This window comes from Ctenocephalides felis, unplaced genomic scaffold, assembly GCF_003426905.1.
Source record: "Ctenocephalides felis isolate EL2017-DRISC unplaced genomic scaffold, ASM342690v1 CF-g0.4_SCAFFOLD_01886, whole genome shotgun sequence".
In the NCBI taxonomy this organism is placed as follows: Eukaryota; Metazoa; Arthropoda; class Insecta; order Siphonaptera; family Pulicidae; genus Ctenocephalides; species Ctenocephalides felis.
Genome location: NW_020538040.1, coordinates 91,531,871 through 91,554,056, shown reverse-complemented (window position 1 = coordinate 91,554,056; position 22,186 = coordinate 91,531,871).

Genomic DNA, 22,186 nt, shown 5'->3' with positions numbered 1-22,186 from the left:
TGGGACGAATATAAGGTGCTCGGGGGCAAAGAAAGCCGCCAAAGAGCGTGCGGCGCAAACAAATACGGATCGCTTGGCTTCTGCGTTAGAGTTTCACTGATATGAGCGAAGCTTCGATTCAAACGAATTAGGCAGGTATTGATTATGTTTACAATTTTTGGGAGGATAATTTTAGGCGATTTCTATAAAAAATATGCCCAAACTTATCTAGGGCATAACATATCATGTTATCAACATGTATCACAGTTTAGGGATCGTTCAAGTATTACGTAAGCAGATTTATTACAATTATTTACCCCCCCCCATCCCTCTTGTCAGCAAAGTAAGCAAAGCTCTTACCCTCTACCCCCATGCTTACGTAAACATTTTGCAATTAATGTATTGTTTTTTTAAATATTGTAATTAATAGGTTATAATTATTATTTTAAAAATAAGAAAATAGATTTAGGATATAGAGATTTTACTGATATGGTATTCAACATAAAGTAACAAAAGTATTATAATCTAATTAATTATTATAATATAAGTTGCCGCTTGCAATTCTTCTTCAATTCTCTTAGATATAATAATATCTAGTTCCTTGTCGGACTTTGCTTGTAATATATAATTTCGCCACACTTCGGTAACTAATTAAAGCGAGTGCCTAACCGCATGGATTATTTGCGGGAATCCCCGAAATGCGTTTCGATTTCAAGCAAAGACAATGTAAGGTTGCCATTCGGTAAAAAAATAAAAATAGTACGTATGACGTAATCATCATCTAGACTCCCCTGACCCCCATGTCACCCGAAATAAGCAAATCAATGACCCCCGCCCCGCCCTCCTATAGTGCTTACGTAATACTTGATCGGCCCCTTACATCTTTGTTTAACATCTGTTATTAAACACAATTTTACAAACTATTTGTAATATTTAGGAACAGTTAAAGTCCCTTTTGTTAATTAATTATAAGTATGACAATAATTTTATGTGTATTTGAAAAGTATTCTGTATTTTACCCACTGATCTATACATATACACATTTGTCATACATTTAAGGTAGGGCGGGGCACAAAGGTCTAATTTTACTTTATGTAATTATACTGTCTAATCCAAATGAGGTACATCATAACAAATAATACGTTACAAACAAACATCTATCATACTAAGTTGAATAATATTTCCAGTCAACTAATAATTATAGAAATGTGTTTTTTTACTATTTTTCTAAAATTCATCATCTGTCCATTTTTATCGCTGGGTAAAATAAAACCAATGTCTTATTTTTAATTTTTAAGAAATTTTACAAAATAATAGCTACATTATTCAAACAGTACATAATATAAATTTTATGGGCACTGTTTCAACAAAGATAACGCTATATTGAACTGTAATAACAATTCGAATCATTATTTTGTTTAATAATTACAAAACGCGTTGCTAGTTATATGTAGGTTACGCGGACATCGGAAGTGCTTACTGTTGGATTTTGTAATTAGGTTGTAAACAATAAATTAGTATATAAGAGTTAGACAAAAGTTAGACAGTCAGTCAAACCTGGAGTCAGTCAAGTTTAGAGTCAAACCTGGAGAGAAGCTTGGAGTCAAGCTTGGAGTCAACATAGTATTCAGTAAAATGTAGTCTTTGCTAATATGATAACCAAAAGGTTATCAATAAATATTAATTGTAAAAATAGTGAATAATAAAAGTATCATTCAAAGTAAGAAGTGTGTTTGCAAATTACTATCAAATCGCTGTTCGTCCTAAAGGCCTTTCACACTACCAGTGGACTCTGGAGAGTCCACATCACAAATATAATATTTCAACAACTATTCAACTGTTCACCGCTCGGGTCCCGCCTATCATTACAATTCCTGGTCGTACTGGTGATCCAGAACATACCTCCCAATATATCTACCACAGCCAGGACAATTCAATATATAACCTTGATCTAGTAATTTATTCAAAATACTCATCAGCAGAGTTTGTATAACTATTAATTTAATTTATCTCTTGAAAAATTGTTTATTCAACTTGATTTACTTTTTCATTTACTGCTTTTTCATTGTTTACAGTTTTGCCAGAGTAAAGGTTCAGCTGGTCCTTCTTACCCCACCCACGTGCAAGATTTTATAGAGGTTATTTAACAAAAACTGTAGAATTTAACTTAAAAATAATAATACATTTTGTAAAACAACTAAATAACGTATACCTAAAAATTATATTAAGGTCTCGTAAACTAAACAACAGTGTGCTCACAACCAAAAAAACTAAAAACAAAAAATACTTTTATTTTAGATTTTTGAGCATGGTCGTTTATCTCCTGACGTTGTGTGATTTAAGGTGACGCTGGTTACACATCTTACCCTCTATTTTCACATATTGTTGTTAAGAAAATACGAGCTTTACGTTTTATTGAGATATTGGTGGTGGACTTTTTTACTGGCAGACCTTTAAGCCAAGCCCAGCTCTACCATATACAAGTTTTCAGACAATTATTCAATTATTTTTTTAAATAGACAATAATTTAACGTTTTTAACGTATGTCTATATATCTTTACAATTATACCTACTGTATAAGGATTATACGACAATCTTGGAATTGAAATGTTAATGGAAGTCAAATAACCAAAAAAAAATTAAATGAAGGACTTTGCATTATAAAGTAATTTGTATGAATTATATCTGTAAGATTGTTTGAATGCTCGATTTGAAAATGTCGTCAATTTATATGGAACCAATTGTTAAATATATCGACTATATCACTTAATAAAATTTTCACGCTTTAGAGCATTGCAACTCAGTATTTATATAAGCTTAATAATTAATACTTATTATATTCTACCCTCGAATAAAAGAAATTTATATGGTTTCAGCTCTAGCTTAGAGCTTATTTATACGTAGGAGACAATCAATATGAAAGCAATAAATTCTTTGATTGTTTTTCAATCAATGTAGACGCTCGCGACAGAAAACAACTGGTTGATTTGTTCGTCTACAGAGCAATCAATTCAATTTAATCGCAGAACGACTGAAAATTTATTATGTTTCCCTCTATTTACTACGTTTACCAAAGGTAGGGCACTAAATTTGGATGCTATTATTACGCTAAAATGTAAATGATAAAGAACGTATTATCCTTTTACAACATCAAAAATACCTAAGTTACAATATAATTATCCTCATTTTATTTTTCTGCAAATGTCATTATTAGTAATTAGAGATTTGTGTTGATATTCACTTTAATCAGATTTTTTTGTTATGTTTTATTGACTTCCATTTGCTAATATACAGTCAAAATCAGATTAAAATAATAAATAATAAATAAAAAAAGAAAAACTAATTATTCATAAAAAGTAATAATTATAATAACAAAGACTGAACTCTAAATTTTGCTCAGATGTAACATAAAACCCTTTGATTAATATTCCATTGTTTGGAATTTTAACTCTGATTTATGTTTCAGAAAACATTTGCATTTATCTTTGTCAAAAATGTTTATTAACGTTTAAAGTTTGATAAAGTATTGATTGATCTTACGATCAGTTCGCTTTCTGATAAAATTTTGTTTTCATAAAATTTAACAGTTCTTTTAAATTCATATTTCAACTTGATTTTATTCTACAGTTTTTACAATTTGGTGAAGAAGGTATGAATAAGAAACATCTATTATATACAGAATTTTAATTTTGTAATTTCATAGACAAATTTATTTAAATGACTAAATTATTTATGTATTTAAACTATTTTCTTAACTACCGAAGTATAGTAAGTAAAATCAAAAATATTTTTTTTGCATATCTTTACGTTTCAAAGGTTTCTGAAAATTTTGGCATACTTTATAAAAAATGAATGGATGTATGTGTGTGTGTTAGTATGTATGTACGTATATATTGACTTTTATAATATAGAGAAGCATTTCTTAAAAGCTTAATCCTTAAGGTGTAAAATGAATATATTACAGTAATTAACACTAGGAGAATACATATAAAACAAATAAAAATGAAGTAAACTCACGCAATATCATAAATAAATATATTTATTAAATAATTATATAATTAAACACCTTATCAATTTTAAATCAAACGAAACAATTTTGCGGTATTTTACTCAAAAAAATTACCTTACCAATTAAGAAAAAAACACCCAACTACGTTTACCAGATCTAGCCTTTATATGATCTATCAACCACTTTAAAACTAGTTGTTAATCGCATTTTGGCACTTTTTGCATTTTGGATGTTACACTTAAATTTTGCACTTCTTGTAAAAAATCATAATCAATAGGATCCATTCCGATTTAACTTTTCTAAAATCGTGTGCTAGTATTTTGAAATTTTGATGCAGTCCATTATTCTAAACCGTAAAAAATTATAATTAAATCACTTTCCGTATACCCATAATATTTTAGGACCATGTTCGTTAGGACCATGAAACTTGTCATCATAAGTTTTTCTCAATCGTCAAAATAATTTTTTGCAACAATTAATTTGCAAAAAAATAACCAATCTGATCTTTTCCAAAAACTAATTAGCACGATTTCCAACAAATCTTGTACACATTTTTTGAATTTGTATAATAAGTTCTGGATTTTGGACTATATTTCGTACTTGTCTGCAAATTGTAAAATAACGGCTCGACCAATCAAAACAAGTCCTAATCGAGTTTCATTGAGTCATTTAAAATTTTTAAGCAGTACAGCCGTTTTGGAAAACGTCGATAAATTTCAAATTTTTGCTCACGTACGCACATATACTTTTATCATTTTTCATATCAAATGATTCAGAATTACTTGAAACCAAGAATACTGTTATTTCATTATGGTTTGACAACCCCTGTCGTATAAGCTCTCAAGTCGCAGAAGCGTCCAATTGCAAAAAGATAAAATGAACAAACCCTTCACTGTTCCATACCTAAAATGCCTTCGCAGTAAGCATGTAATAATCTGAAATCAAACCCCTTCATCTCTATATAAAGAAAATGCACAAGGAAGACTCTGACCGTTGATAAATGCGTTAGATTGAATTTTTTCCGATGGGAATCCGTGCTCTGATGTTTTATTAGCTTTTTCTTCTATTTTGATCACGAATTACGTTTGAAATAAGAAAAATGTGAAGACAGGTCTGTTAAATAAAAAATAATGTAACTTGTAAGACAAATATAAAATAACTTGTTTTAAGAGGCATTTTGCCTTGGCTTAAGCGATCGTGTAAATAATTGGATGAATAATTGGCATAATTCAGATCAAATTTCCAATTGTTTATTTTGAAATTTGGGGCTTTTTACTAAAAACTATTCATTGAAATTTTCAATTTTTATTTTTCAAACAGGCTTATAATATATGTTATCTTAATGATTATAATCAACTTTATATGTACTTGTTTTTCTATGATTAAAATGCAGGAAAAATTTTATTCCAAACTTAATAAAACAAAAGCACAATTCTAAACAGCACACGAAAGAATTTGTATTCGGCAAACCTTAATCAACGCAAGTCTTTATCGAATTTCATCAAATGACTTATAATTAGTTTTATGAAATCGGTCACAAACACGCGATTCACAAAACGATTCAGAATGACTTGAAACGTCGAGCAAACCTAAAATTAGCAAATCGGATTATCTGGCAAAAAAAAATTCTTCTTCATAATGTTAAATACAAAATTGATGTGTACCATTAAATATTTAAGGGGGTTGTTCTTTTTTTGTTACAAAAAACGCAAGGTATTTGTTTTTGTTTTTTCTCGAAATGTATTTATCATAGAGACATGCGGTTTTTTTTAAACAAAAATTACAAAATCATAGAATATTACGTGATTCTCTTCTTTTTTCTTTGCGCCGTCATTTTTTAACCAGGAGGCGCCAAAGTCGGCCTTGCAAAATCGATCTCTTTTGCGGTGCCACAGATAAATCCGTTGCGCATCGCCCGAAACAAAAAAAAGAAATTACGTTGAAGAAGAAGTTTGTTTTCAGTCCCCCTACCAAAATGAAAGAAAAAAAGCAAGAAGGAAAAAAATGGCAGCTATTTAAAAAAAAAGTGTCAAAAAAAGCCTTTTTTGGGGCGAAAAGCTTCGCAAATTTTTTTTGCGTAATGTTATCAAGTTGTTTGAGGTAGGGGTACTAGGTATTGCAGTGGTGAACAAATTAAAAAAAAATGCAAGTCGATCCGACTTGTAGTTTTTGTTTAATTTGTGGCACCGCATTGAAAAAAGTCAATTTGAGAAAAACGTATTTAAAGTTCTTAATATAATGTATTGAATACACCATTTAATTTAATGTACTAAATACACCATGGTGTTCAAAGATGCTGACACATTAAAAAAGTCATGTGCATGAGGTATAATAATGAAAAAGAGGAATCTGGCATACAATAGCTCGCGGAGCGATAAAAAAACGCTTTCAGAGGATCATACATATAGAGATATATAGATCTATAACTTCGTCAAAAAAATAGATATTGAGATGATTTTTTTTAAAATGATTCTAAGGTTTTTATCTTTCATAATATCAAAAAATTTCAAAACCGAAACAAAGAAAAATAAAAAAAGAACAACCCCCTTAAATAATAAATTTAGCTGATATTGATTTTGATTTTTGTAACAAAATGTTGTTACATGATATCTTAAAAATTTGATGTGTAACATAAATTAACTAGTTTGGTATTAAATTATATAGATATCGCTAGAATAATATGTTTTAAGAATAAAAATTTTAGGGAATTTGCCTAGCTTATATTTAACATTTTAATGAATGTTTATTCATAATGTTCATTCAAGCAATTCATACATAATCACTTGTAACGTCAAAAAAAAATTAGGGAACCGAAATTTCTGGCAAAAACAAACATCTCCTTCCGGAAGTTAAAAAATCTGATCAAACAAGCACTAATTCAAAGAAATTTTACATAGAGTTGAGCGGGGCTCAAAGATCCGCGAATCCACACCGATATCTCAAAAACAAGTAAAGTTAAGAAGTTTTTAACAACAATATTTGAAAGTAAAGGGAAAAAGATGTACAACCAGCCATCACCTCGATTCTTACGACGTTGCTTTTGTGAGATAAAAACATTGTTTGTAAATCCGCAACGAAAGTATTTTCTTTCGTTGTTAGTTTTTTTTGGTTGTGCGCACTTTTGTTTAGTTTACGAGACTTTAATTTAATTTTAAGTATACGTTATTTAACTGTTTCATAAAATGTATTGGTAATTTTAATTAAAATTTTTATATAACCTCTATAAAAGCTTACACGTAGGTGCGGTAAAAAGGACCAACTGAATCTTCAGCTAGGCAAAAGTGTAAACAATACAAAATAGTAAATAAAAAAATAAATTAAGTAAAAAAAAGCAATTTAAGCAAGAGATAAATTAAATAAATAGTTATTCCAACTCTGCTAATCATCAGTTTTGATGAAATACCAGATCAAGGATATATGCAGTGTTATCTCTGTAAAAAATGTACCCATGAAATTTATATTTTGCATTGGTTGATTATCGTAGCTATTATTTTGTTAAATCTGTATAAAATAAAAAATAAGATAATAGACCTGATGCTCTCTGGCCGTTCCATTTTACCCCGCTTATGGGGTAAAATAAAGAACCAGGTGTCAAATTTTTGAAAAAACAGCAAAAAATCATATTTCTACAATGATGAACCTGAGAGTTTTACTGAATATAGTCAGATAGTTGTTTGTTTGATACGTGGTATTTGTTGTGATATAATTGGTTCGATTTTCACAATATAATTTCTTAAAGTTAAATTAAACTTGTGTGCCCCAATCTACCCTATGATTTATAACATATTGAAGAATATATGCCTATACATAAAATGTACATCTGAAAAATAGACATAAATAATATTCATAAATAAAATCGATACAAAATAAACAATTTATTTTTTATTATGACATTTTTCTAGCAACAACGGTAACACTTGTAATATCCGGAATAAAAACATCGCGGAATTTCCTTGAACTAATATCAAAATTTAACCCAGAAACAAACGTTTTCATTCGAATCCACGGAAAGTGCTTCCCTAGAGGAAATCTCATGAACCTTGTTTATCCAGAATCAGAATCACGAAAATTCGCTACCAACCCTCATGCAACCCTCTTACAGCAACCCTCAAGAATCTAGAAAATGTTCGCAGTTTTGCTAACCGTTTCTTGAACCACGATAAAAGGACGAGAAATAGGACACGTCTCAAACACAGGATATTTTGCCTAGATGTCTCTGGTATTTTAGGAAAACTCGGGAAATGAATGCCTGTTGTGGAAAACAGCTGAGCAGGTTTTCTGCCTTACCGACCCACGTGGGCACCTGTTGATACAGATACGATAGTATGAATGAATTAATATGAAAACACACGCATGTGTACAAGAACATTTCTTGGACCAGATCGCTTTTACCACATCTGCGTATTGTTAAGTAGCTATTTATAGCGATAGATGAACCGGTTTTTGTAATTTAAATCCTTCAAGAGATTAAGTTTACCGGAACATCATACCCATTAAAAATAATGAAGACAGACGTTTCTGAAAGTGAGCGGGATCAGACGAATATAATTTCATAAATAATTTTTAGTTCACTTTTATCGAGATTGAATATACAGGGCGTCCCAGAACTCTATGTCAAGCCAAAACGGGGTTATAGTATTGATCATAACTATCATAAAAAATAAGAAAAATAATTCATCTCACATAGTTTGAAAATTATGAGCTTTTAAGTCCAACCTAGATCTTTGGTAAAAATGTGACCATTTTTTGGTTATTGTAGTTAATTTTTAATAATTTTATTAATTTTAATTGTTAAGCTTTGGATGCGCAATCATAAATTATATTTAAAAATTAATACAATTGCCCCACGTTTTCAAAAATTAAAACTTTTTATTGAACTATTATTTTAAATTTTTAATGATTGACTATGCGAAGCCCTCCTAAAAAAATGGGCTTACGTATTTTTTGGCAAGTATCATCAAAAATTGGCGCATTTAATAAGGATTGTAGAATTTTAAAATACTTTTGTCATTATTCTAGTCTGTGGTCCTAAAAATGTTATTTGTAATTACAGATATAAATCTTAAATAAATAAAATTATTAAAAATTGTGGTTAATTTTTACAGTAAAAAATTGTCATATTATCACCAAAGCTCCAGGTTGTACTTAAAAGCTCACAATTTTTAAACTACGTGAGATAAATCATTTGTCTAATTTTTTAGACATTTTTCATAATAGCTATGATAAATACTATCTCCTCGTTTCTGCTTGACGTTGAGTTTTAAGACACCCTTTAAATATTCTAATATTTAAATTTATCAGATACTATATCACCCTCATAAAAAGTGACAAGTCAAAAAGGCTAAATTGTGCAGTGGAGCTTAAATCAAAGAACTTTAGATCAAAATTAATTTTTTGAACACATGCGATAGTCTTTTTTAGTATTAGGTTTTGGATTCCAATCTTGCAATTTATACTTCCTAGCATAAATCACCCTGACAGGTGACATCTATTTGGTTTATGTCATTTTTTGTATTTTTATTTTATTTAAATCAATTAAAAAAACAACTTATGATAATTTTTAGGGTTTAAGATTAATCTAATTGGAATATAATGCGCAAAAAAACATCTGAAAATTTTTGAGTTCTGTTGCTTTTCTTGCGGGAGTGCGGATATTATTCAAATTTTAAAAAATGTATGTTCATAAAAGCATTTCTTATATATCAAATTGTATATTACAGTTTAGAGTCGTTTAGTAATTATTATTTTGTAATAAAATAAATCGAACTATTCAATCATATAAGTATTTTTTCTAAACAGAAGATTTACGAAGGATAATTCGCATAGCCAGACTAAAAGGTTTTATTTTCTGGTTATACATACAATGAAAATTATTACCCAAAACGTGAAAAAATGTTTAATTTGCCAATATTTTGTATATATATACATATATAAATATATAAATATATATATGTATAAATAAGGTAGAGCGGGCAAAGATCCAACACCGATGTTTTGAAAGAGTCAGAAAATCCACCACCGATATCTCTAAAACCAGTGAATAATATATTTGAATATTTGAAAGTAGAGGGAAAAAAAAGTACAACCAGCCATCACCTAATTTCTTACGACGTCGCTATCGTATCCGTTACGTAATAATGAAAATCAATTTTAATTGCAATTTAATTACTCTTGACATATAATAAAATTTTATATTTAATAAAATCCATTTAAACACAATAATTTTGTTAAAGATGGAACAAGGACGAAATAAAATTATAAGATAACCGTAGCGTTTAATTATGACAATACAGCACATTTTATGAAATCTTATTAACTTCCCGTGGGGTAAAGTTATTGTAATGGGCCTAAAATCGGAAATAAAAATTTTTGCATTTCTACACGCTTTAGAAGTTTCTGAACATTTTCGCACATGCCAATGGATGTGTGTGTGTGTGTGTATGCGTGGAGACAATTTTTCGTCGACGATTTCCGGAGTACGGATTTGAATGGTGCGAAAAACATTCGATTCCTATTGATGAAGAGACCAGCTGGTTTTTGGAAAATGCAGGTCCAGCTGTTTCGGAGATATGGAGCAAAAAGTGTTAAAATTTCAGTTTTTGAGAAAACGCAGCATCCGATTCGAATGATACAAAAAACATGTTGCTTGTATTGTGAGTATGAAGAAACTTAGTTTTTTGGAAAAGCAAAAAAAATAATTTCAATATTTAAAAAAAAGAAATTTAATTATAATTCTAGCTAAAATTTTAAAGCTCACTTATATACTCGAAATAAATTACTTCAACTTTTCAATTCAGTATATATAATTCGTAGTAAAATGAAATAAGGTCCTTTAATTCTAACTCCGCTAGTTTTATTTTATACCTTTATATAAACGTTGTCGTATAATGTATGAGCTCCTACATTTTGTCTATAAAATATGAATAATAAAAGTAATAGTATTTATAATAACCTATTCGAAAACATTTAACATTTTTGGACTATTTCATTACGGTACGGGAAGTTCCAGAAATTTGCCATAGCGCACGATGCCATGCACCACTAGTTTTATTTTCAAAACATACAAAATTCAAAACTCAAATTAAAATATTTACCAATATATCACATTTGGTATGTGTTCATAGAATCTGATTCCATTCATTTAAATTTCCAATAAATAACCCGCAAAATGATATAAATGCTCAAGGTTTTCATATAATGCAAATGATGTGATGTGATGCATGATAATATAAAATACAAATAGTATTTGCTTTGATATAAAGTAATTGCCAATAATATATATTTTGTACTTTTTTATTATGAAAAATAAAAATCGAGTTCATATATTTTCATTAAAATACAATTTTATAAAATGAGTAGCAATGTGTATATTTAGTATGTTGAATTAAATTTATATTGAAATTATTTGAAATTTACTTCGTTTTTTTACTCGTTATTATGAAAATATCAAGTATTCTATCATTTTACTTTTGATGAACCTTGCCAACACTTCAGTACATTTTTTATTAATGAGGGGTCCTGAAGTCGACTGATTTTAAAATGTTTAAGTTCATAGTTCAACAAAAAGTTATAATCCTAGAAAACTTGGGGCATTTGTATGATTATTTTAGACGGTGGTCTTAGAAATGTTATTTAAGATTACGAATTCAAAGTTTAAAAGTGCAAAATCAGTAAAAAAGAATTACAATAACTGAAAAAGTGTCACAACTTTACCAAAGCTCTAGGTTGTACTTGAAAGCTCATAATTTACAAACAATGTAATTAGGACAATACTACCGCTCCGAGTTCTGGAACACCCTGTATATATATATATATATATATATATATATAATGTTTATATTAAAAAAAATCAACCCCGACCTTATGTCCTTGTATGAGTGGCAGCGACCTCGGTCCTGGTTGTCGATGAGCCGGCGGAATCCGTAGCGGTGAAGGCGGATCGGGTAGATTCAGCAGGTGTTGGATGCTGTACGACCTCGCCTGCCGCTGCGCCATTCTGCTTTAAAGTTCAACACAAATTATGCACTAAGGAAAAGGCCAACATCACATAATTGAATCATGCAAAAAAAAATTCTAAACACATGCAGAAGTATCATTTCTAGATTTTTAAAATTTTGGAATAAATCGTCGTTTGGAATAAATTTTGGAATAAATGTAATTTTAAATACAGATTAATATATAAAGCATCAAAATATTATTGATATTTAACACTAAACCTACCAACGCCGGTTAAATAGACCTTCCAAATTTTGTGTATAACTTCGACATTTTTAAACGTTAAAATACCATTATCAAACTATATGACAATTCTTAGAATATACTAATGATATTTTCTTTGCTCTTTGATTTTAGTTATTAACTTACCGTAGGGCAAGTTATAGTAATCGCAAAAAAATCGAAAATGAAAATTTTTTTATATCTTTACGTTTCAAAGGTTTCTGAACATTTTGGCATACCTTAGAAAAAATGGATGTATGTGTGTGTGTATGTGTGTGTATGTGTGTGTATGTGTGTGTATGTGTGTGTATGTGTGTGTATGTATGTACATGTGCGGATACAAATTTTCGTCGACGATTTCGGGAACACGGATCAACCGATTTGAATAATTCAAAAAACATTCGATTCGTATTGATAAGGAGACGTGCTGATTAGTGTTTGGCGAAGGCAGGTCTAGCCGTTCCAAAGATACGGGGCAAAAAGTGCCAAAAACGGTAACTCAGTTTTTAAGAGAACGGAGCGTCCGATTTAAATAATTCAAAAAGCATTTCACTTGTATTGACAAGATGAAGAATCGATAAAATTTTCATAAAGGTAGGTCTAGCGGTTTCGGAGATATGGAGGAAAAAGTGAAAAAATTAGCCATTTGGCGGTCAAAAATGATCATTAGACATATGCACATCAAATTATCAGATATTTTATAGAGATTTTAACAATAAGTATACATTTTGTTAACATTCCTATGGGTTCCGTACCAATGCTTATGCGTTAGACAGCGACGCGGCGCTTACGCGCTTTATATTTTGTCCCTATGCAGTTAAAGCAGTACGATTGCTTTGAAAAGAAAGTTCAGATCTTCCACAATATGTCAAAATAAAGAAAAAAAAATATTTTTTTCAAAAAAAAAAATTAATTTCTTTTTTTTTTTTTTAATTTTTTTTTCAAAAAAAAGTAATAACTATTATTAAATTAAAAAAAATTTTTTTTTCAAAAAAAAAAATTAATTTCTTTTTTTTTTTTTAATTTTTTTTTTCAAAAAAAAGTAATTTTTTGTCCATATATATAGTTTCTCAAAAATCTTATTTTTTCAAAGTACATTTTTTTTTCAAAAATGTTAATCGTTTTTAAAAAATTAATAATTTTTGGTACGGGAAGTTCCAGAAATTTGCCTTAAGGCACGATGCCTTAATTGCCTTAAGACAGAATTCTACTTACAGCTAGTTTTTTCTATTTTCGAAAAAAAATGTTGTAGTAGCGGTCCAATACCCTAGCGGTGTTTCAGTCAATTGACCAGTTGTTTTCGCGCAGATTTATACAAAGTATACCAATGAACGAGACGAATTGAGAATAAAATTCTGGATAGTGATGAAGTCAATAGTAATTATGTAATAAATGGGTTTTCCTGTTTAAGAAATGACAAGAGAAGGGATTGTTCAATTCTTCAATTTCAGAGTTCGTTGTTCTAGAACTGATAAAATCAATCACAAATTTTGTAGCGATGAGTATAAATCAAATTCCATTACTATGGCAATGTATAAAAAAAATGATTGGCCCAAGTTTCCAATTTTATCCAATAGAAATAGGAGAAAGCAGCAATAGTGTTCCAAAACCTATTACATTTTGTATTAGTACATAGTTAGTTTGGTGAAAATGTGAGAGGCTAAGAAATGTAAGATAAAGTTGAAAATTTGTAGGTGGCAACTATTTTCTTTGGGTTTATTCCAAACTAAGCGAGATAATTTCGTGAATTGTTTATAGAGAGTTGACGAGTAAAAGCATTTTCAAGAACGAATTTCAGATGTGCATTTCAGACTAAAAAAATTTATAAATAATGTGAGAAAGCCGAATTAAGTATAATATGTATGCATATTGGCATTGTGTATGAATATTTAATTTTATATAAAATAAACTTATATAAAATTATATAAAAATAAATTTAGATGAAAGTTTACGAAAATTTCTTTATTTTATATACATTAAATAATAAGTCAATGATTATCTGAATTAAATAATAAAATAAATAACTTTTTAATTGTAGGTCAATTAAACTGGTGGATATAGGTTTATATGAATTGTCGGTAGATTTAGTGTTAAATTATTATTATAAAGCATTAATACTTATAGAGACAAAGTAAGCATTTAGCGTTTTAAAAGTTACTCATCAAAAATAAACCACTAAATATTTGCCATATTTAAATTATATTAAAATACGTTACAAATACGAATGTTACCAGATAATATTTAGAAAGCTCTAATTATTTTTTATCATTTTATTATAAATTTTTGAAATTAGATATTCGACAGTAATACCATGCATTTTTAAGAAAAATCAGACTATCATGCTGATATATGATTATATGAGAATATATGTCAAGAAATATGAAATTTAATGAAATATTTTTGCTGCATTACTTTAATTATCAATACAATTACATTTACAATGTATACACAACTTGTTAAAATAAGCCAGGGAAGTCGGTTTAAATTCTTAGCACATTTTTATGTGATCACAAAGCTTAGTCATAAAATATACACATGTTGCAACACACACATGCTCATTATATATATATATATATATATATATATATATATATATATATGTTTGTGTATATAGTTATGTATATATATATATATATATATATATATATATATATACATAACAGTAATTTAGTACAGATAATATTAAATTTTAAAATAAGACATTTTCAACATCTTTCTCTCAAGTTCTTTTTTGAAATTAAGATAAATTTTCTAAAATATTTTTCTTGCTTAATTTTGAATGAAAATTAGAAGTCGAAACTCCTATGATCTGTTGTTGTTGCTATATATGCATGTCTATTACATCGGTTTTTAGAAAGCAACCCAAGTAATAGCGTCTCTATATTTCAAATATTTTCGTTATTCCAATTTCTCAAATACTTATATTTTTTTTAATTTCATGTAAAATGTAATAAAAGACTAAAAAAAAGCTTCTTTTACTTTAATATTATTAATTTTGATCGATATTTTCAAGTCGGATATTGCTATTGTTTGATATCAGGCAGTACGACCAGGTGGGTACCAAACCAGTAACCATGTGATCGCAATGATTGCAAATCACTTAATTTCACAAAAATAAATAGAGCCGTCAATTTGCATATTATTAAAAACACAGAAAATCTATTTGTATCTATACTCTAGATATTTTCTTTATAAATTGCAGAGTTATGAATATTTTTATCTATGAATATTACCGCAATTAATTTCGCTTGATATTGTACTTTAGCAACAAACAAGAAGTTCAACCCAAAATTTAAACGTCCTTGGCTTTTGTTCGAGCAGAATGTAAATTGGCAAACTTTAGCTCGTTATTTAGGACAACTTTTAATGCCTTTTTAAATATTCAATAGATTTCTGTACGTGATATGCAAGAAAGTTCATGATCACATTTTTACGACAAAATGGTAAATAAATTAGTTTTCAACAGTACACAAAAAATACTGATGTAATCTATAAATTGGGGTACCGTGACGCGGTGATAAAGCCCTCTGGCCTTGCAACCACAAGTGTTCAAAACCCTTATTGCAGGAATATCTATTTTTGATATTATGTTTGAGATCCATAATGAAAGTGAAAACCTGATATCTGTACTGTTTGAAACCAAGCTGGCAGAGGTTGATAGCGAATCCTAAACCAATAGCAATCAAAGGAAAGTTAAATTGTCAAAAATTATTTATAATCTAAATTTAAAATATGTGTGATTTTTATTTATACATTTCAGGTTTTTATGGGGTATTATATTAAAATATGTAAAACAAATTATTAATTTATCGGTAAAAAAGTAATTAATTCCAAATTAGTTATACCAATCAGTTAAATAAATATTTGTTATTTTACTTTGATTCAAATTAATTAATCAAAATAAACACGTTTAAAATATAATGACAATAAACATAAGCTTTTCATCATGTGTCTGACATTATCGTTTCTATCATCTTAAAATTCTAATTTCTAAAAATAGTAGTATATAAAATTATTTTTCCGATTAAAGTTGAAATCCGCAAAATATGTGCAAATAATTTTTTTTTCGATTTCAAATATTTGTTCATAAATTGAATAAAAAGATATTAAAATATTTATCCAAAAAAATCGAAATAATTTGATCAGATTTGAAAAAAATGACATTTTTGCGGCAATGAGAAATAATAGGATGAATTAAAATAGCCTTTTATAATGGATCTAAATAGTATAATAATAAAAATCATCTATTTTTTGTCAATACAAAAATGTTGGTGCTAAACCATAAAACGTGCAGAATATTTTAAACTGGTGCACAAAATACAAAAAAAAATATAAAATTTGTAGTATAAGAGTAGATTTAGAAAATCTTCAAAATTGATACAATCTCAAATATGCAGTGAAAACAATTCTTTTAGAATCCTTTTATGAAATTTCAATACAAGTGGTTAGTAAATTATGATCATATAATCATTTTTCGAATTCATTTTATACAATTCTCAAGTCGCTATTGATCAAGCAAATAATAAGTTTAGCTATTATTTACATCTATTCATGAGGTAAAATGGAAAATACGCTGCTGAATAAACGATGTGCTTTACAAACCATTTCTAGGAATAAATAAAGCTACGATGCTATTTATAGTGAAAAATCATACCGAAATAAACAATTTTTTTAAATTTATTGAAATAAACTGTGGTTATATAAATATAGATCAAAGGTATATTTCCAAATCTCCAGGGCAAAGAAATATCTCAATTATGAAAGGAACAGCTATTGATGGCTTTCCAATAAAAAATATATCAAAACTAGAATTTATTGTTTTTGGGTTGTCTCCTAATATAACAATCATTAAAAATAAAAATCTCAACAGCTTATAGAATACTAAATATTTAAAATGGCACATAAGATAAAAGATGTTAGAAATTTTTTTATAAGAAATAATATAAAAAAAATAATAAATTCATCATAAAATAATTCAGAAAATATTATAAAGTTAAGTAAGAAAAATATTCTAAAGTAAGGTACGTTATTCTATAATATTTTTATTAGTTATTTTATGATAAATTTAATATTTTATTGTATTATTTCTTGTATCATTTTTAGTTTCGATCGCTGAAGAAGAGTCAAATTGGTACTCTAAACGTATGGAAATCGATTAAAAACATGTTTTAAAAACATAATTCGGTTTCCTTTTTATTTTTATTTAAATGAATGCCTCTTCAAGAAGCACATATTTTGCTTTTCAATTTCAAAAGGTATAGTTTATTTTAATTTTATTTATTAATATTTAGAATATCAAGATAATGAAATTTGATAATGTCGTAAAATAAACAATTTAATTATCCATACGTTAAGTGCTTAAGTTTATTTCCATCATATCTGAAAAAAATATTTTGATTAATTAGCTTGGAATAAAATTACATAAAACCTACATTGCATAATTTAACTGTTGGTATAACGATTTTAGTATTAATTACAAAATTTATCGATAAACTAATAATTCCACGACAAACTAATAAATGCAGATTATAAATGAATATTGACAATATCAATAAATTTTAATTCATATTTTGCTTGATGCTGGTTCCGGGTTGGGTATCCACCTCGGCCAGTTTGATTTAAAACAGTAGATATCAGATGTTCAGATGTGTTAAAGTGTTAGAGAGGGGAACTGGTAGATAGACTATTATGTAGACAAACAGGTTGACAGGTTGGTTAATTAGTAGGCATGTAGAACGGGATGACAGGTAAATTGGCAAGCAGGTAAATTGGTTGACAGGTAAAATAGTGTATGGATAAACCGGTCGATGGGTAAATTGGTTGACAGGTAAATTGATAAACAGGTCAATTAATAGACAAGTAAATTGGTGAAAAGTTAATTTGTTGGATAGCTGGTGGTCAGATAAATTGTGAAATGATAGAATGGACAACTGGTAGATAGACAAATAACAAGGCGGATAAACAGGCTGACAGGCAAATTGGTAGACATGTGAAACGGGTTGATAAGTAAATAGGGTGACAGGTAAATTGGTAAGCCGGTAAAATGGTAGATTGATTAACAAATTGATAGTTAAGTTCGTAGACAAATTGTTAAATAAGTAAATTGTTGAACAGATAGTAGTAACGTTAAACTAAATGTAACAACACACATCTTTGGTCAACTTTTTAATTTTTCACAAATTAGTTTCACTTTTTTAATTTAAACAAATCACATTAGTAATTGAATAAATAAAGATAATTAAACATCAAAAGATCATATCATTTTTTTGTATTTTCCCTATCAAAAATAAGTTTAAACCTTATGATTACCTAAAAATTATCAAGCATTAGAAATTATCTGAACTTGTTGAAACTTTAGAACTTTGAGAGATTGAACATCCAAGAATTTATAAAATGTATGAAGAATGTAAAAAAATAATAAGTAGTTATATAATTTGACATATATTTTTGAAATTTTTGAAGATAGTAATTAGACTTTATTTTGTAATTTTAGAGCTAATATAAAATGAAATAACCCTCGGTTAACATTTGTACCTATCGTTATATTGACGTATGCCTTCGAAGCGGTTATTGTATTTGCGCTCTTAATTTATCTATTGCGCATGATAAAAGAAGCCCGCTGCAACTTTACAATCAAATAATGTCTGGCATATTTTCTTTCGACTTGGCGAAAACTAAATCGCAAACTCCTACAATGTATGCTATACACATATTTCACAATACCATATTTCAAAACAGCAGAACGCGCGAGCATGCATCCATTTTGCACTATTCTTTTATATGTGTATACAAGATCTGTATTTTCAAGAAGTATTTCTCGGCGAACATTTTATATATTCTTTTTATATAAATGCACAAGTAGTCTATAAAAGTAATGAGAAATAAAATCACGACGAAAACTTCGCAAGAGAAAATTTCTTGAAAACTTTGCACAGATTATTTTAGAACGCGCGTATATATACGAGAGCGGGCGAGTTTCATGACAGATAAGAATATATATATTCATGCAGATTATTAGTTCTGGATAATGCAAATAGATAAATGAAACTAGACTGCTTTTTCAACATTTATGATGTTGTTAGTGCATGTAAAATGAGTTGCGAGGTAATAGTTGGGATTTAAAAATAGCTAAGCTAATTTCTGCATGTTACGTTAAACTATGGTAATTCATTTTATTTACTAGAATAATGGTGAAAAAATTGATTTTTAATTTTTATAGTTTTAATCATTTATTTATGTAAGTAGTAGAGGAGACTGGGTACGGTGCCACTTTTTCTTATCAACTATCATTTTGTTATTTAAGAAGTTAGTTGGAAGAAAAGTAAATTAAATGGTAATTTGAACATTTGTCTACAAGAAAGAACTGAAATACTATCCTTAAATACCATGAGCCATAAAATTGAATCATACAAAAAAAGGGCGAGTGTCACAACCGTCCCCAGCTGAGGGACGACATCATGATGGTATATAATATAAACATAATCATTTAAACAAAGCTTATGAATATAATATAACAATATATAACGGAACCAAATTTATTAAATAAGAAATCTTTCGTTTTCTTGTATTGAATTTTCATTTTTCTTTATCCCTCGTATTTTGTCTTAACTGAGTTAGATTTTTCTTTATCTTTAATCTTCACTCGAAAGTGATCTATCTGTATACAAAAAACAGCTATTATTGAGAGGAATTGCACAAATAAACTTATTGTGGACTCCTTAAAAGCAATGCAGACTACAGATCATGATAATGTAGGGCGTTGAATTAATACTATAATGAAAACTTGTTCTAACAAGCATGACTTCATGTTCTCCCTTTGGCCCCTATATTAAAAACAGTATAGTTAAGCTGTTATGATGACTGTCAATACCGTACTCTGGCACAACTGTGCCCAGTCTACCCTATTTTATTTACAACAAACTTTTTTACACTTTTTTGGCGTTTAAACAATGGCGTTTTGGCAATCAAAATGGTGATAATTAAGTTTACTAATGGCTATAAAAGATGAAACTATAGCTTGTCCTATACATTTTTTAACTTTCCACAAAAGAGTATATTCTAGCTAGAAAATTCAACCCGCAATTTCATATTTTTTCGACTTTTTAAGTTATTCTGAATCGTTCGAGACTAAAATTAAGATTTATGCTGATTAGTTTTTACTAAAGGTTGACGTAGCCGTTGCTTCGTAATTAGTAGTTGAAATAAACATTTGACGGTTTTGATGTAGCTTTTCATGAGTAAAGAGATCAAAGTGTTAAAGAGCATACTAAATCATGGGCCTACGACAAATAGTTTAATTTTGAAGGTTTATCAACGTTTGAAGAAATCGCCAAAATTTGAACTTTTGTCGGCGTTTTCTCTAAAAAGCCTGAACGAATTTCAAAAATTTGGAAATAAATGGATAGAACTCGAAGAAAGACGAACCGTTTTTTTTTTATAAGTAGAAGTGCAAAAAAAATTTTTCAGGTTTTCACAAAAAATTTTGAACCAATTTTCAAATTCAAAAACTTTTATTAAGATATCGGTCGAGAATTGATTTGATTAGATTTGGTACAGATCTGTCAAACCGTTTCTCAATAATTAAATATCAAATTATTTGTCCATTTTATGAAACTTCTTGAAATGTTATTTGATTATAGCCCTACAAAGTGAAAATTTTATCTTTATACCTAACCCACAATTCTTATTGATTAAGTCGATAATTTACACATATATGTAGTTTCACCTGCCTTAAAGATAAATACACCTAGTCGATACATATATTATTTATTAAGAGGCAATGATTATGCTTTCCTAATTGCAATAATATTTCAATTTATTATAATATTTTTTGTATACTTTTTTTCAATGAAAATGGAAATTACTACTATTCGATATCATATTGCACGCAACACGTGACTTGAAATAGAAACCTAGTGCGTCAAAAAATGAAGTTCTAATATCCCCAAGAACGCTCAAAACAGCCAAATTAGGTTTTTTTAAATTTTCTTAGAAACTATTCATTGAATTACTAGCTTTAAGAAATTATAATGAACTACAATTATTTTTAAACTCAAATAAAGTGAAATTTTTTGCGCTTCAAAACAATCTTTATTACTTGGTAAATTTGTGTGTGTAGTACGTATGTACATATGCGTGGATACTAATTTTTGTCGAATGATTCAAAAAAAAAATCGCATCTATTGATGAGGAGACGTACTGACGGTAGGTCCTGCCGTTTCTAAATTTCGGGGCAAAAATGGAAAAAACTGGCAATTCAGTTTTAGAAAATACGTACAATTTAAATGATTTGAAAAGCATTTTACTTGTATTGATGGAATAAAGAACTGAATAATTTTTGGGACGATAAGTCCAGCGATTTCAGAGATCAAGAAATAACAGTTAAAATTTTCAAATTGAATTTTCTCAAAATTTTCAAACCATTCAAAAAAAAAAACAAAAAAAATTACAAACTTCTCTAATTTTTTTTTTTTTTTTTTGTAAAACATTCAAAATTCTCAAAAATACATTATTTTTAAGTTTTCAAAAAATTTAAATTACGATTTAAAGCATTCAACAATTTTAAATTACAATACGGGAAGTTCCAGCAATTTGCCTTAAGGCACAATGCCATTTACCAATAGTTAAAAATGCCCCAATTTCCTTTAAATAGATCATTCGCGAACATTTTTTATTTTTGTGAATGAAAGCCGCCTTCTGTGCTCATTGTAGCATTATATTGTAATTATACATTACATTACATTATACATATATATATATATATATATATATATATATATATATTTATATATATATATATACATAGCTGGGCATTAACTCGTTAATCCGTTAATCGTTAATTAACGAAGTTAACATTTTGATTAACGGATTAACTTTTAAGTTAACTTTTGAAAATGTTAACGGACACGTTAACTTCCGTTAAAATGCCAGAAGTCCGTTAATCGTTAATCCAATGCCCAGGACCGTGCCTGGCCAGCGTGC